General features: G+C 40.1%; 1 protein-coding gene across 2 annotated transcripts in view; it reads right to left on the bottom strand.

The window, feature by feature from the left end:
- The window catches only part of adgrl1a (adhesion G protein-coupled receptor L1a), a 142,374-nt gene extending 124,441 nt beyond the window's left edge, over positions 1-17,933 (bottom strand). For both annotated transcript variants that reach the window (XM_021320729.2, XM_012871066.3), the window contains exon 1: positions 17,220-17,933. The gene's annotated coding sequence lies outside the window, so the exon portion shown is untranslated. The remainder of the gene's footprint in view (positions 1-17,219) is intronic.
- Between the last annotated feature and the right edge of the window lie 361 nt (positions 17,934-18,294).

An 18,294-nucleotide genomic window follows, 5' to 3' on the forward strand; every position in this document is an offset into this window, starting at 1 on the left:
TTTCTTATTTACATTCATTTCACATTCAACTCTATATATCACATCCAATTTAGTGCCAGTTCACATCCAAGCAGGCACTCAGAACCAACCACTTTGTCTTGCATGCAGCCATATAGCACAGGTCAGCATGGTTAAAGCTGATAACTTGTTCAACCACACCATCACTGACCCCCATTACTCACTCCACTTAGTTTAGACAAAGATGCCTCACTCATTCAGTTCCACCACCAATCTATAGTGTACAATCCCTGCAAAATCTAAATGGACATACACAACTGCACAGAAATTACCACCCGCTCATTTCCTTAGCAAGTTTTAGTTCATTTGGCTCAGGCTATCAGTTCTTCACAAAAATTATTAGGGCATTAATCGGACATCTTTTCCTGTAGCCCATCTACTTAAACTCTTATCCTATTCTCCTGATCATTAGCCAACCCCCCTCTTCCTCTAGTTCCTGTTGCCCTCAGGTTTCTGTTTGCAACACTATCTTTGCGTGTCTTTTCCTCTTTTGCTTTTCTCTGTCCAAACACTTTTTATCCAGTCTGTAACACCCACTAATTAACCCTCTGTTGACACTGTCCCTCACCTCTCTGTTCGCCCGCCATAATTCTCCCCAGCCAAGATTGCTGCCTCCATTTCTGTATAGATTGCTTCCATTCCAATGCAAGATTTAAGGGCTCCTTTAAGTGCTAATCACGTTGTCATCCATGCAGCCAAAATCAGAGGCTTGATAAATAAAAGCTCGTTTCTGTTGGCTACCAGCTCTCAGCGTTTTAAATAGGTGGACACTGGAGTGCATTCTAAGCACATCGGATCGATGCCAGAACCCCTGGGGTCCTCTGAAATGGCGAACAGAGACAAAGCTTACCGCTCAATAATAACGCCAGGATGGGCTGCTTGCTCCCCATTTTTGAGAGGAGCTCTCACCTGGCAAATACTTCATTCCATCACCTTTTATTTGTCGTCCCTCATCACAACAGGTAATTTTATCTCGAAGTTAGCTGAACTGTTATTTTGGCACATTACAGAGGAGGTTAAGCTGTTGTGCTGATGGGAATCAGCAACCCAATTCTTATCAACCATTCCCAACCAGCCCACTCTCCACTTCCGTTTATCCCATCACATCTCACCACAGCCAATATGCTGCTATGCCTAATCTCTCTTTTGCAGTTAAACTGTTCAGCATCGTTTGAAATACCACATCGCCAACCCAAAGTGTCACCCTGCAGGCGTGCCACATCAACCAAAACTTGCTCTACAAATAAGTGCGCGCACACACACCCAGACACAGACAGCACACATATGGTCTAAACAGACACACACTATCACTGAGCCATGCCTAAAAACACAGTGCCGTTCTAGCTTTCCTCAGTCCCCTACCTCATCCCACCTTTCGTCCACTTACATTCTCCATGAAAGCTCTACACCCTGCAATGACAATATAAAGGTCCATCTCTCCCTCTGTGGCTCTTTTCCCTCACTTTGATTTTCTGTCCATCAAGGGGGCGTGGATTTAGTGCTCTCTTGTTTATCTGCTCGTCAGTTTTATCTATCTATTGCTAAGCCATCCTCTGTGCAGCGGGCAGCCTCAGCACTGCATTAATCCCCTATCAGCCAGCCGGCCATCCATCACCCTGCTGTCTATCACGTCAGATCCATCATCTGCCCATCTGTCTCACACTGCCCATCCTTTGAGCTGATCTCCTCCGAGAGCCGCACAGACTATTCACAGAGGGTGGACGGGACAGCGGGGCAGAAGAGAAATTAGAGGTAGATGGAAATGTAGAGGGAGAGTAAGTGTTAGGATTACACACTGCTCTTCCTCCTTTCTCTCTCACTCTGGCTGTATCCTGCTGAAAGCCCATTCTCCATATCAATATATGCTTATTAGATGTTTCATTTGTTTCCTTGTAATTTGTTTGTTTTCTTCACTTGCTAATTCTACCCAGTGGGAGAACAGCCAGTGGAGGAAAAGATTGCTGCCAGGGACAGGGGTCATAAATCCCATATAAAACCCTTATGTTGTGAGAAACCCTGGCCCCTCCTTCTTTGGCTATGTTGGAGCAGCGAAGGGATATTGTTTAAAGCCTCGGGCTTTAAAACAGCTCAATATCTGGGTTCATCGGGGGTCATTTGTATTTCCATCCATATCTGCTAGCATCAAAAGGTGAGTGAGGGTGGCCACATGAGTAGGGAGAAGATGAATGTAGGGCAAATGTAGGTACACTTGCAAAAGACGGAAAGTCTTCCCGGGTGCTTGTAAGGGCAGGGTGCATGGGCAAGGAATGTAAACAGGCACTTATTAGAAAAAACAGTTAGTACATAGACACATTGTTCCCTAAACTGCAAAAGGTAGGTGAGCAAATAGGCCCAACATGCGAGCTGAGAACCATAGTTCTATTTAGACTAGTCAACAAATAGTCTGAGAGCAAAGTATTTTGAGGGTTCAGTGGAAAAATCGATTTTAAAGATGAAGTTTACAATCTAATCTAGGGCTTAAATTATTGTAGATTATCAGTGACAATCCAACGCTGAGAGATGACACACAACACAGTTTATGTCATGGCTACAACCATCAGGTTGAACAGTCAACAGCCAGACCACCAAGAGAAATATGGGTGTTGCTTTTGAGAAAAGAAAGTTTAGCAGGTAACCAAGTGATTCTTTAACCAACGGATAGATGTAGCAGCAAACAGCTGCCCTTGTGTTTGTGCTAAGTGAAAGTGGGAGCGTTTACCAGGGTTTTCCCTTACTGTATTATCAGCATGTTTGCCCCCATCCACAGCCCCTGCCATGCTAAGTGCCATCATGTCTTAAAGTCTGCTAAAATGTGGAAAACACCCAGAAGAAAGCATGCAACTCTCTTTATAGACAGATAAACACAAAAATGCTGTTTGGAGAAACTTTCCCAGACAGACAAGAAAAACAAGACGCTAAACAGTGCTACCTGCTAAACTAACACGTAGCTAGACAGTGAAGTTGTAAACCTCCAGGATAACATCAGCTAACACTAGCTTTTATTAGCTCTGCTCTGCTGTGGTGCTGAATCTTCCTGATTCATAATACAGTTTAGGCAGCAGCTGTTATGCCGAATGTTGTAGAGAGCTGCTGGTATCGCTGCAATGCGGTTTAAAATCCCTCTATAGGGTGCCGGTTTGATAAGTCTCGAAGCTACTGCTTTCAGATGACTTTTCTCCTGACTTCTCTCGTCTTACTTTTATCACACAACCTTTTGCTTTCTGAACAAAATTTTGAGTCAGCTTTTGACTGCATTAGCAGCTGCCAAACATGGCTGAAAAAGAAACAATGTACAAATAAAGATATAAGTCCTTTAAATGAAAACAACTGAGCTTAGTTTTTTTTTTCCTTGAGTACCATTTGTACGGACTTCTATGCTTATAAATCATGGTTAGGGCAAACACACTAAAAAGGATATAAGTAAGAGTCCCTGACCAACCAGTACATCCCATGAGTTGCAAGGAGCTAGAGATTCCTATAAGAAGTAGGTCTGGAAAACTATTTAAACAGTCGTAATAACATTCTTAGTGCAAGCTGGAACCCAAAGGCAATTGCCAGATTATGGCTCATAATAGATAGAACAGAAATGCGGAGCGCTTGCGTCAGTTTTGCTGTGATAATGAATATACAGAGCCACATAACAGGCTCTGCCATTTCAAGCTGAGACTTGAAAGACTGTTTGCTGTCGCCTACAGCAAATGTGTGTTTTCCTATGTCTCCCTTGAATTTCCATTTATAGTTATGCTATCCTTTGTAAAAAATATAAATAAAAGCACAAATTATTTTAAGAAAATCATGCTTAGAGTGCATGCCAATGTACACAGAAACCGATTTATTTCTGTCAGCCTGTCTACTTTTGGCTTCACATAACTATAACAAAACTAAAGTGAAGCTATTGACAGAAAATGTGCAATTATTTTAACCATGCCTCAATATCATTATAATCAATGAAAATGATTATAATATTATCAAAGCCAAGTATTTGCAAAGCCTCTAATGTAACAGCATTATGAAAATGTATTTGAATGGCATTTAATTTTATGAGCCCAAAAAAAAACTAAAACCAAACAGAAATATAGATAAAAATGTAATTTATGATTCATATTATAGTGGGAAACAATGGCACATGTTATTTCATTCTATGTTTAGTCATATTTGTTTGGATAGTTATAATACATGTTCAAACTGATCTGCAAGTCATCAAATGAAATTAACACAAAAAGTGGTTTAATTCCTGTTAAGCATTACATTATCAAATTTACACAAGAAAAAAAGGTCTGTATATGTTTTGCTCAATCTTTTAAAATTTTGACAGCCTTAAAGATGTTTGTTAAATAATACTTATGACTACAGTCCAGTAATAACAAGCATCAAAAAGCTATAATTAATAATTTTGTTGTCTTATATCTGAGTAAGGCACTCATGTTTACTTACCTGAATATATATATATACAAAAACTGGGTGGCTCTTCATTTCTCAAGCTCGGGTCCTGGGAGCTACATGGTTCTTCTTTGGATCCTAGCTGTTTCTAGGATGAGCTCTTCTGGACTGAGATGTCTGATGTTTCTCGAAGTATCTTTTGGAGCCACTTCTCCAGAGTTGGGGTTCCTGCCATGAGAGCTCTGATGACCAGGGGCACTACTTCTAGGCTCTTCCCTGAGTCCTTGGTATTTCTCTAGTTTCTCATGCTCTTTTTTTCCTGATGTTTCCATCACTTGGGGTGGCCACGTCGATCACAACGGTTGTCCACTGCTGCTTATCAATAATCACAATGTCTGGTTGGTTGGTCATTAACATTTGATCTGGTTCTATCTGGAAGTCCTACAGGATCTTAGCTCTGTCATACTCTACCACCTTAGGAGGTCACTCCCATTTTGATCTTGGGGTCTCCAGTTGGTTTTTTGAACAGATGTTTCTGTACACTATACCAGCCACTTGGTTATGGCATTCCATGTATTCCTTCCCTGCTAGTATCTTACACTCTGCTATGAGATGCTGGATGGTTTCTTGGACCTCTTTGCATAGCCTGCACCTGGAATCTTGCCTGGTATGGTAGATCTGGGCCTCTATTGCTCTGGTGCTCAAGGCCTGCTCCTGTGCTGTCATGATCAGTGCTTCAGTACTGATCTCCAGCCCTCTCTAGCCATTGGTAGGATTTGATCATATCAGCCACTTCAGCTACCTGTTGATGGTACATCCCATGCAGGGGGTTTTCCTCCCACAATGGTTCCTTCAGTTTCTTCTCTTTCAGTTTCCATTGTCTGAGACATTCACCGAGCACTTAATCCCTTGGGGCCATCTTCCTGATATATTCTTGGAGCATGGACTGTTCTGTCAACCAGCAACAGGTGTATGGCTCCTCTGGTGTTTTTACCTATGCCTTTCTGGGCCTTTGTCACGTGTTGAACCCACTTAGCCCCTATGATGCATGACAGGAGCTTCCATGTTGTGGAGAGAAAGGTTATTGGCTGATAGTTGGTAGGGGCTGTCCCATTCTGGGGGTATTTCATTATTAGGACTGTTCTGCCCTCTGTCAGCCATTCAGGGTGGGTCCCATTCGTCAGCAGTTGGTTAATTTGTGCCGCTAGGCGTTCATGGAGAGAAGTCAGCTTCTTCAGACAGTAGGCGTGGATCATATCTGGGCCTGGTGCTGTCCAGTTCTCCATTGTGAGAACAATAAAGTTCTGTCTTATCTTATCTTATACCTGAGAGTCTTTGTTGGATGTCTGCCAACACAGCACTAGTGATCCTTGAGATCCTTGATATACTTGGCAAAGGTAACGTTAAGAGCGGCAATAAAGGACAATGTCCACCATGAAAGAGAAGGTTGGAAGCCAAAATCAAGGCAACACAGAAAGAAGTAAGCCAACTGTCAGAACTCCAGAAGGGTGCATCTAAAAAGGGAATCCCCCAGAAATATAAATAGATGCCCATACCTGAGGCCCTGGAAACTGCCAGATAAGGACTCCAAGCCGTGGAGATACAGAAAGGAGATAGAAGCCAGAAGAATATATATATATATGTATATGTATGTATGTATGTATGTATGTATATATATATATATATATATGTATATATATATATATATGTATATATATATATATATATATATATATATATATATATATATATATATATATATATATATATGTGTGTGTGTGTGTGTGTGTGTGTGTGTGTGTGTGTGTGTGTTCCCAATTGGCGTGTATTTTAAAATGTTATCCACATGCAGATTTCTGACAACCACAATCTCTAATCCTTATGATTTTACTTTAAAGCATGTTGAATGGTTAACAAAAGTTTTGTGGCTGTCATGCACCTGCCTGTTATTGATTTTGGGCTGGCTGGCTGTGTTCCACCTTCTGCTCTGCTTCACTCAAGCAGCTTCACCTGCACTATCCCTAGTTATCTTCAAGTCGTTCCACCTGTGATCCTGCATACAACTAGCAAACGACCGCTCCATAGTGGCAGCCATTTTGTTTATTTTGGCTGAGGGATTCTCGGGTGCTGCACGTCACCAACATATTAAGCCCGCCCACACTCTATGGGAGAAGTTCCAGACTCAGTTCGCTGTATAATAAAGCGAAGCGCAACTGAGTGTGGCTGGTCAGGCTAACCTCATCTGCCTTCTGACTTCTGGACACAACCTTAGACTGTTTTTGTTTTTTGACTCCTGCCTTGCCCCTTGGTCTGTTCTCCCTGATGAGCCATCATCCCTGCTGTGAGCAGCCTTTTGTCTTTTCTGCATATCACCTGCTGAACCTGGACTCTTGCCAGTCATCATCATTCCTTTCTTTATTTTTACTTTACACCAAACCTTTTAAGTACAACACCATGTTTAATCTGAATTATTCGGTTCTCCGTTAGGTACATAACAGTGCCAGGGCACAGGGGTTAGGGAGTTTGTCCTGCAATTGGTGGGTTGCCGGTTCAATCCCCCGCTCCGACCGTCTCAGTCGTTGTGTCCTTGGGTAAGACACTTCACCTGAATTGGATGTCTGCCAATACAGCACTCTGTTCTACCTACTCTATCAAGGCCAGGCCTGGTGGCGCTGATGTATGGCAGCCCCGCCTCTGTCAGCCTGCCCCAGGGCAGCTGTGCATACCAACATAGCTCACCACAGTCAGGGTGTGAATGGGTGACTGTGGTGTAAAGCATTTGGGGTTGTCGGAGTAGTTAAAGTGCTATTTAAGTACAAGCCATTTAAAGTTTGATGCCATTTTGCAACTGTTTCATATTCAAGTTGTATTATGGCCCAAAAAAAACATTAGTTTATAAGTTTGTGGAAGCTTAATGAACCATACAATTGTGTTGACCATAGAAAATTGTATTGCAAGTCACTTAAAAACAAATTAGTTAATAAAAGGGGCCCTTTGGTCTGGCATGGTTATTGCTTTCCCATGCAAACACTTTAAAATTACTTGCTCTGTGTTTGCATAATTTATTTTCATTTTGAGTGTGTATGTGTAAATAAAAAGTAATGTTTATATGATCCCTAGGTTATCCATGTCCTCCATGGTATATTCTTGATTCTTGTAAATTATGCTTCTCTATTATAGCTTTACACCATTTGCCGATGTGACTCTGTGTAACAACAATTTGGGCTATCCTTATTCACTGATGGAAAAGGACAAATGCATGAAGCTTGCATTTTATCCAAAGAAACAGTCGTTGTATTGAGGCAGCCACCTCAAATGAGAGAGCTGTCATAAAATCTCCATGTCCATTCTGAGTTTGTTCTAATTAGAAAATATATCGTCCTTACATGGCCACTTTCACACACACGGCTCAATCACTATGCCGGTGCTGAACCCTACCGCATCCTTACAACACACAGCAACCCATTACAACACGTGCAGCTGCTACAAAAAGACGCATACAAAATCCCCATACATGAAGATAATACGCTCTGATGCGTGTATGTTGGTGTGAGCATGCACATTTACAGGCCCGTTAATGTTGAACATTTACATGCTGAGGGTGCATGCAATTTTTCATTTTATAGCATACAGTGGCAGTATGCTTTTGCATGTGCAAAAAAGAAGAGGCATAAATTCTAATTACTGCCATTCCAATAACTGGATGACAGCACCGGACAATAACAGATGCACAACCAGTTAGGCAAACACACAGAAAGAGGACGATACACAAATAAAAACACCTGCACAGTCTCATAAACGCAAGCCCACAATTTTTAGCACACACTGAATTAATCAGCTCTAAGAGAAATGGCTGAATAAATACCGTAGATAAGCAGATCGATATTTTACACTCAATTCATTTGAGTTCACAGAGATGTCAAATCCCACACAGTTCCATAGCACACTGATTAAACTGGCACCACATTAATTCACTAAATCAATAAAACCAATCTGTCAAATAAATCAAGTCGCATGGATGACTGCAGCCAATTGGAGGGCAAGAACACATTAAAATTCCCTTGCTCCAACTGCATATCTATGTCAAGCAGGCAGCACACTGATTTGCTGTGTGGATTCCACAATTTGTTGAATGAAAATGATTAATCCGTGAAACAATAACCAGGGTGCCAAGAAGCCACATGGTAATTCTATAATGATCAAAGACTCAATTAAATCCTCTCCCATTCTGCTCACTAAATGCCTCTGTGGCTGCAGAGAATGGGTGTATGCATGCTTTTGGTGGGCAGTTTATGTTGTTATTGTGTGTCTACATTGCAATCAGTTGGTGCTGTGAGGTGACCAAGGTCACAACTTGCTATAACAAGTGTCTTAAGTGGTGAGATTAGATACTGACTTTCGGTTGGTCCAAGTGATCTTTAAAAATAGAATAAACAAAACTTCCACGAAACAGAGCAGATTTGATGAGTAATAATTTTAATTGTCAATAGAACTTGCTGAATATTCATGGTTTCAATCCTATTATTGGTTTTTGGCCTTGTTTTTCTGTCATAATGGACTTCATAAATAATAGGTACCATTGAATTGTACAGAAGAAACATTCCAGTACTTCCTTAAGTTGCATTTGTCTTTATAGCTCGCCAGCTTTACAAAGTTTATACATACATCACTAGTTCTTACCTTAGTTTTATAAACCATGTCCTTCTATTTAGAAGGCATCATAAATCTACTGCATGGTTAGCAAGCACCTTTACTAATTATCTCAACTCGTTCTATGCAACCGTAAACTGTAAATTGAACAACACATTTTTAACACCAGTTTTTATGACCTTATTGGTTTCATTTGATAAAGCAGTTATTTCTTCCTCTCATGAAAGAGCTGGCTGCACTGTGTACCATGCTGAACAGAGGTTTATTTGATAAATTTGCCGTATGAGTACAATGGCTACCATTGGGAAACTACCAGCATAGTGGACTGATTGAAATAAAAAACAGCAGAAGGTCAATATTATGTTGCACTCATTTGTGTATCTGCATAGTGCCGGAGTGGTGGATTTATGATACAGCAAGAGTGAGCAGTATTTTCCTGTGGCCTGTGTCCATATGTGCAGAGGAACAGAGGGCTTCAGGATTGGAGAAGCGCACCGTTGGGTAGTCTCAGGTGAGGTGTGCAAAGTCCCAACATAATTATAATCCTTAATTAATCCAACCCGGATGTGCTCCCTCTTTCCCTCCTTCAAAGTTCTTTGCTCTCTGTGTTTATAGACTCCTTCCATGTAAGTGCAATTCCCCCCTCAGTCTAATCTGGCATTTTCCAGGTCTATGTATAATGCTCTAGGTGTTTTTTGCAGCTGTTTATGAATATATGTCCTCCTTCACACCTCTCTCCTCCTCCTCTGCTACCTCATGTATTATTTTCCCCCAGCCAGCTTCTTTCTAAAACTCATCTTGGCAAACAAGAAAACAAGCATCTTCTTTGGGTCCCACACCTCTTCTCGCAGCTCACCACATGGAACAAAAGACACACAAACACAAAACACATGCACGCCAGTCCAACACCAAATACTCTAAGGAGTGAGCTGCTGACACAAATACCAACCCACTGGAGCCATCCTCAGTGGAATGACTCAGGTGAGTCTCAGGTCAACACTGCTGTTTATAGTCTTGTCCCTACTAATTCTAATACCTGACCAGAGGTGTTGACAGACACAAAGTGATTGAGTAATTGGGTCGGCAGGCCCAGTTGCAGACAAAAAGGAAAAAATTGCAAATGAAAGTGCAGTGAAGAAAGACTGAGGTCCTGCGGAAACTGATCAAAGGTCTGCACACGGCACTAAGCTGAAGATAATGAGGATAAAAGTGTCAGTAGTGACACTGGTAGAATGAGAGCACAGGTGTAAGGATGAGTGACGACTACTCGTGCCACTACAGCTGAGACTCCTGCCTCTGTCCGTTTTCGGCGAGCCAATTAGAGGAGCTCATGCGCCACTCCGGTCTAACTACTCTATCAAGCTATCAGAAAAACATAAGGATTGATTGGACAAGCAATTAGGTCAATTGATCCCTGCTTCCTTTCATCTCTGTGCTCCCCCTTTTTCAGATGGACAGACTGGATGTGGAAAGCAACTCCAATTAGCTGAGGATCAGGATTTAGATCCCTCATGGTTCCCTCCATCTTTTCCTTCGTGTGAAACTACTATTTTCTACCTCCTGCTTTTATTCAAACTAGGTGATATTATGAAAAATAATTTACTATCCACATTCTGTTCACAAACACACACACACACATATACACACACATATATATATATATATATATATATATATATATATATATATATATATATATATATATATATATATATATATATATATATATACATGTGTGTGTGTGTGTGTGTATGGGTGTGTGTGTTTTTTTTTTGCATAGTTTGTTGCGCTGGGCGGTGCGGGGAGGCTTGGCATGGGGCGATGGTAGGGAGGGGGTTGCAGGACTGCGTAGCTCGAAAGAGGCCTTCGGACCAACATTGTCCGGTCATTGGGTTGTCTGTGTAAGTCAAGTTAATAACAGCTAGGGGTGGCTTATGTTGTCGGAGAGCTTAAGTACTACACTGTCACAGAAGCTCTACTAACCCTTTTATGTTGAATCGATTACTCTGACAAACCTACAATATACTGTATCATGTTTGGCATTACTTTACTGTTATATAAAACAGGAACCCCTAATATGTTTGTATGTCCATCTATCTATCTATCTATATATATATATATATACACACGTATACATATATACATATATACATACAAAGAGATATAGACATAGATAGATAGATAGAGACAGAGATATACACATATATATAGATACATATATATATATATATAGAGATATATAGATATATATATATATATATATATATATATATATATATATATATATATATGTATATATATATATATATATATATATATATATATATGTGTGTGTGTATATATCTATATGTGTATATATAGATATATATATAGTGTATATCTATGGATCTAGAGAGAGAGTAGAGTAGAGATCTAGATCTTCTCTATAGATATATATATCTCTATAGATATAGATATAGATCCTGTATGCTATATATTGGAGAGAGGTAGAGAGAGAGAGAGATGAGATGAGAGTAGAGATATATAGATGAGAGAGTATTCTATAGAGAAGAGATGTAGATATAGGAGATTGATAGAGATCGATAGCGTAGAGATATATAGATACTATAGAGATAAATATATATATATAGAGAGAGAGAGACGAGAGAGAGAGAGAGGAGAGAGGGAGAGGATAGAGGGGAGAGGATAGAGAGCGAGAGGGAATCCTCCATTTTAAGCAATCACAACATTGCAGACCTTTGGCGTTTTAGTCGTCAATTTGGTGAGGTAGTCTAAAAGTTTTTTACCCCATGCTTCCAGAAGCACCTCCTACAACTTGGATTGGCTTGATGGGCACTTCTTGTGCACGTACCGTACTGTCAATCTGCTCACAGAACAGTTCAATAGCATTAGGATCTGGTAACCGTGCTCAGATGTCACCCAGATCAGTGCAGATGTTGGGGTACAATTTTATGAAAATTGGACTACAGCAAGAATACTGAAGTATGACTATACTAGCAAACCCAAAGAAACAGGCTATATGCAGAAGGTATATGAGTTTCAAGAAACAACTTCTGGCCATGTTTGTTATAGGAAATTACTGTCCAACTAGAGATTTATGAGGTACAACAAAGCAGCTAAAGTAATACAGAGATAAGATTATACTAAGCTGAAACCCAGGACCAATAGCATTTTCCAACGCTAAGTAATAAAGTACAGTCTGAAAGTTCTCTAGTATATGTGTATATGAATGAAGTATTATATATGATCATATAGTCATGTACAGACCTTTCATCAGTTTCTGCAGGACATCAATGATTGATGAGATGTGCAGTACAATTGGGATTTTATTTATTTTATTTAAATCAGATCAACAACAACTATTTCAGTTGCTGCTCCGATAATACAACATAATGATGAGGATTGCCATTATATTGTTAGCCATTGATTTCATTTATTGTTATTATGAGTTTGATACAGAGATATAATAATAGTAATAGTAATATCATCTTTATTGTCATTGAAACATATATACAATGAAATTTGCTCTCTGCATGTATCCCATCCCCTTGGGGAGCAGTGGGCTGCCATGTGCGGCGCCCGGGGCCCATATAAGTCAAAATACAAAAGAAACACCCTGAAAGTCTAGTTTTTGAGCGTTTATTGTAAGTTAAACCTTTTTGTCATTCTGATTGTTATAAAGTAACACAAGCAAAACAAGCTGTTATTAGCTAGTTAATTTGTTGTGCTATGTGTTCTGATATCCACCCTCTAGTTGATTGCTTGACAGAGATGCCTCTCAGAGCTTGCCATCTGTAGCTTCAGAAATGCAACATATTACCAAGGGTGATGGGTGATGCTCCTTGAGTTTATGTTGTTTATTAGGTTTTAGACGTACCCATCCAGAGGACCTATCCAATTCTTTTTTGTACCACTTTAGTTTAGTTTAGTAACCCGAAAAGGTTATTAAAGCTAACTAACAGAGGCACCCGGATAGCTGAAAGATTTGGTTATTTTTACATCACTCTACTATTTTTATAATAAAAAGGCAGAAAATTGAATTAAATCTCCCTAAGAAAGAAAAGCAGACTTTTACAAATTAGCAACAAACCCTCTGATTCAGTATCTTCGTCCCATCTAAAAAAACATCCATGCAAAAGTGACTGAAACAGTGCTGAGGCTGATTGGACACACTGATTGAGCATCAGCATGTCTTTTCTCAGCTGTACACCAAGCTGTCTCTCAGTCAATAGACGCAACCAAAATACACCCGGCACTCAATCCAGTGTGTTGCTACATGGGCCAATCCAGCTAATTTAACACCCACTCCATTTATGAAAAAGAGTCCTCATCGATTTCTTCCCTTCCATGTGCTCTCGTTGCCCCTGTTCGTTTTTCGCCATCCCGGCGCCTACACACGCTCAAGGTTTGCAGCACTGAATTGGATTAGTGTGTGGTAGGGTTCCTGTAAGATGCGCTTCTCAAAACCCACACCTTCAGACTTTCTCCAAGAGTAACAGAGACCGCGGAGCTGGTAGAGCTGCAGTTACATGCTGCTGCATGAGCGCATGGCCAGATTCATGGAGAAATCCACAACATAAAGGCAATGAGCTTCAAAATAGACACACTTTACCCGTTGCTTTTCCACCTCATTTCCACAGAAAAGGGACAATTTGTCTGTTAGCCATAATGTATCTTTCCTTTCGGCTAATGCACTTCCTCGTCTTCACCCCCTTCTGTTTTCTTCTCTGTACGCCCTTATTACTACGTGTTTATGCAACTAATCTAGAATTTAAGGAGAAAATAGACAAAACGTTACAAATAGTCCTGGTAAACATAATCGGGTATTTTTGATTACAATAATGAGTCCAGTAGCGGCCGTTAAAAACCATTTCCAGTGTGTTTTGTTGGCAGTGGTAAAACAGTGAATCACAATAACTGTCATTATAATTGTAATGGCTTTTCTGTAAGGACAGGTCTTATCAGGCTGGTGACAACTCCAGAACTGCCACTTCCAGGTAAGCAGTGCTTCCACCAAACAGAGGGAGTGGAGTACAGCTATGAGGCACAACATAATAAAAAGCTGCTGGGTCGGTAAAAGGAAAAAGGCCCGACAGAGACAGAGCATTTTGACATTAGAGAAAAAAAAAGCACAAAAGACCTCTCTTTGCCCGTGCACAAGAGATACGCAGGTACACACTACCTCATGGGACACTACAAAAATAGCCATGCAACCAACCACCGCCACATTTTTCACTGCATAACTTCACCCAAATGAGATGGAATAGGCTGAAGCAGGCACTGTAATCACAAACCGCAATGATACTATAAAAGACGTTTGAGGGATTTTGTGTGCTGAACGGAAATTAGATTTTGAAGAAAGGTCAAAAATCCACATGTAGGTACAATTCAATCTTGCAAAGGTTTGTTGTCCATTTATTACAGTTACAAATACTCATCAGTAACAACAAATCTCTATAGACCATTGGCATGGTATCTTAAACAGATCAGGATTGTCAGACTGGCATGTAGCACTAGTCGTTTTGATTGGATTTTATATCTGGCTGGAAACCTTTTATCACCGAAAGGAACATCTGATTTTAGGATTTTTTAAAGAAAACAACAGATTTGACTGTATAAATCTTCTGTGCAGACCTGGCACAAAAAATATTTTTTTTTCCAGAATGGCGATCAAACGCTGTATATTATTTTACATAAACTAACGACTACATAAAAAATATAAAAATTTTGCATTTCTTGCTACATTTAAAGCACTCCACACTTGAAAATGCAGCAAAACATTTGTGTTTGGATTAAAAATATTCGCTTTACATTACTTTTGTTCTTGCTCATCCTCACTAATAGAAGGTGCATTTGTTATTTGATTTCCGTCACTAAACTAATTTCTGCTATTATTTCCTATTTTGTTCCCATCTTTTTCAGATATTAACCATTAAGAACAGTAACCATAGTGCAATCGCTTGATTATCAGAAGGATAAACTAGTACAATTAGTATAATTTTAAATTTAAAAATAAAATGAAATTAGAATAGCTTAATTGCAATAAGCATAAAATAGAAACCCAAGTTCTCTAGGAAATACCATGCTGTGACAAAGCCAAAACAGTTTCTTTCACATATTAAAGAGTTTTTTTTTTTCCTACAGAGTCCAATATTCTTTAAGATGGTTTCTGCCATTCAGTAAGCTACATTTATCCATGGTCACTGTAGGAAAAGAAAAGGCTTGAGAATTATACGAACACTGCAGTTTCCCAAAAAGAAAAGAACGCTGTCATTTTAAATAAATATGTATGCAATATGTGTTGTTTCTGAGAGAGTGTAAAACACCATAACTTATTTTCTAAAACTTCCAGCAGTGCTTTGTCTTTCTGCATAGCTTCTATTAACATATTAATTTAGTCAGCCTTGAGAAAGAGCTGTAGGGGGCACATAAATATTGCATAAAACTGCAAGTAGCACAAAATGCAAAGACAAATGCAAAAGCACTGTTTTTTCAAATTCATAAAAAGATTCACAAAATGATTATTTGTACCTGCATGTTTACTGTGCATGCACGCTCATACAGATGCAGTGGCAGATACAGTGTACGCGTTTGCATGCATGTTGAGCTGATATTTTTAGACTTACTAAAAATTCGCAGTAAGATTTTTAGTGTATAAAGATCATCTAAAAGGTTCTGAAAACAGTTTCCTTTGAATATGATCAAATCCAGACACCAACACAACAGGGCCACTAAAAAACCTACACCTAAATGCAGGAACTTTTTTAGTGACCTATAAAACCTGCGATGACCATTAATGACATGTTAATGTATGATTATTATTCAGCAGCAGAAAGCCGAGAATAATTTTTCTGATGGGGATGTGACACACAGACAAGGGGGAAATAAATCCTTCTGTCTTCCTGGGGAGTGTGTTTGGCAGTAAACCAATTCCAAGCCTGCCTTCTTGAATGCCCAGATAACACAATCAGACAGTTGCAATATTGCTGTTTTACCACCTGAAGAATTTGAATTTCATTCAGCCCCCTCAGAATAGTGGACTTGCCAATTTTTCCCAGAAATTGGCAGGACAAACACAATGGACCCCGCTGAAATGAGGAAAAGGCTTATAGGATGGAAATAACTGCTTTTGGGGTCTGTCTGGTATGAGTCCTCAAGTTCAATTTTATCATGATGGCACAAAAAGACAAATGTTTAATTTCATTATCACCACAATATATGTTGTCAATGTCCTTTTATTACACGCCTTATTATTAAATTGGGAATTAGTTCAGCATAGTAATATTATAATGCCGCCTCAGTTTTCATGACAGGAACTCAAAACGTTGAGGGGTCAGATTTGATGAAAATCGGATATTATAATGGTGCCCAGGCATGGGTTTTTTGTATTAGGTGACATGAAGCTCTCATTATGCCATTTTGGGGATACACATTCTTTAATCTGGATTTTTAATTTGAGAGACTGTCATATTCAAATACTATTGAGGCGCCTTTCACAGAGGTGAGCTCTCCAAAGGGAGCTCAGGTAATGATTTGAAGACATTCTGGATTATTGGTGTGGGATAGAACAGCGCCGTTCACACTTAGCTCTGATGATTTTATTCCCCTAATGCTCAGCGAGATGCTTCATTTTGTGCTCTCGTGAAAATAAATGGAGAAACGCTACATCACGCTGTTCAAACTCAGCTATGAAACATTCAGAGATACCGCTTTCCTTCTAAATCTCATTTTTTTGGGTGATAGATCACAAGCAGTTTGTCACTTGTACTGAGCGCTCTTATCCACCCGCCTCCGTGGGTCGGTCGGATGGAAATGCCCCACTATGCAGCTGTTACAGGACAAGCAAACTGCCCTTTTAAAAGCTCAAATGAAGTTAATTCATCAGAATCTGCTTTAGTGCAGCTCCGTGGCGCATTAAGTTGACCCGCAGCAAGATCTCCGCTTCAAGATGCAGCGTTATTTCTAAAATAAAATAAAATAAACCACGCGCCTTTTAAACATTGTGCGAATGCATCAATAAACATAAACTCGGTAACTGTTAAACCGCGAATAAATAAATAAATAAATAAAGCAGGTTGAAGACGTCGCGGATCGGGGACCCCCGGCTGGTCATGATTTTTTTTTTTTTTTCGCTGGAAAAACATGTATCAAGAGCAAATTTTCGGTCTTACCTCGATTTCTCCAATCTCCTTCTCCTTGGCTGCTCAGAGTGTCTCATTCATTCTGGTTTGTCTCCTCGGCTGCCTCCTTCTCCCTTTCCCCCCCTCGGTTATCGCTCGTTTTCTCCTTTCTGGTGCCGTCTTCATGCGGATGCATAAGAATTAAATATTAATAGGCTGCTATCTTAAAGACAAACCGGGGAATAAAAACAAATTGGGAAAAAAAAAGATCAGCCGACTAAAAATAGGAGAACGGTGGAGGAAAATCCTTAAGGACAGAAGCAACTGCAATGAAAATTCGCCCGTCTGGGCATCAAGATAAATAACGACGACACCATCGTCCCGGATAGAAGCGATGACGACCTGCAGGTGATTACGACACCGGCGATGCCCGAAATGTTAAACTAATGGGGGGGAAATGAACAGAAGTGTCGTTCAGTGTCCGCCACTGGTTACAAGGTGTGGGTGTGAGCAGTTGTGCCACCCTCGCAAAATCGTCTGCATGCGAGCGCAGATCAGACTCTTGAATGTCTGATGCGCCCCTCTCCTCGCTCTTCCCCAAACTGTCCACTCTTCACCTTCTTGCAGGCCGCCCGTTTGAGATCTCCCGTTTAAGTCGGGGGTAGTTCAGAGGCCATGTGTGGTTGCTTTGTGCGTCTTGACGCACAGAGCCCATGAGTCGTCTGCTTCCCCTCTTTTGTCGACAGGCAGCGCGCACTCTCATCAGGACCATCCACATGGTATGTTCAACCTCAGCAGGTTTATGAGGCCTATTACACTCCGGCGCCTTCGTCATAGTACCGTTGGCAGCATAAAGATGATTTTAAATAAGTTTCTATTACCAAGTCTAACGTGAAGCAGCAAACCCTGCATGTTCTAAAGTGCTGTCTTGGAATTGCATGGGAGCCTTGTTATAGCTAATTTCTTTAAATATATGGTTCATGAACATTCAGAACTCATTAAAATAGCCACTGGTGATTGTCCCGTTAAAGTATTTTAATGTAGTAATGTAATAATCTAAATGGACTGCATGTGGGTTGATCTGATTGTTACTCATTTCTTCTGTTTGCAAATAAACAACAATATT

This window comes from Fundulus heteroclitus, unplaced genomic scaffold (assembly GCF_011125445.2).
Source record: "Fundulus heteroclitus isolate FHET01 unplaced genomic scaffold, MU-UCD_Fhet_4.1 scaffold_135, whole genome shotgun sequence".
NCBI lineage: Eukaryota > Metazoa > Chordata > Actinopteri > Cyprinodontiformes > Fundulidae > Fundulus > Fundulus heteroclitus.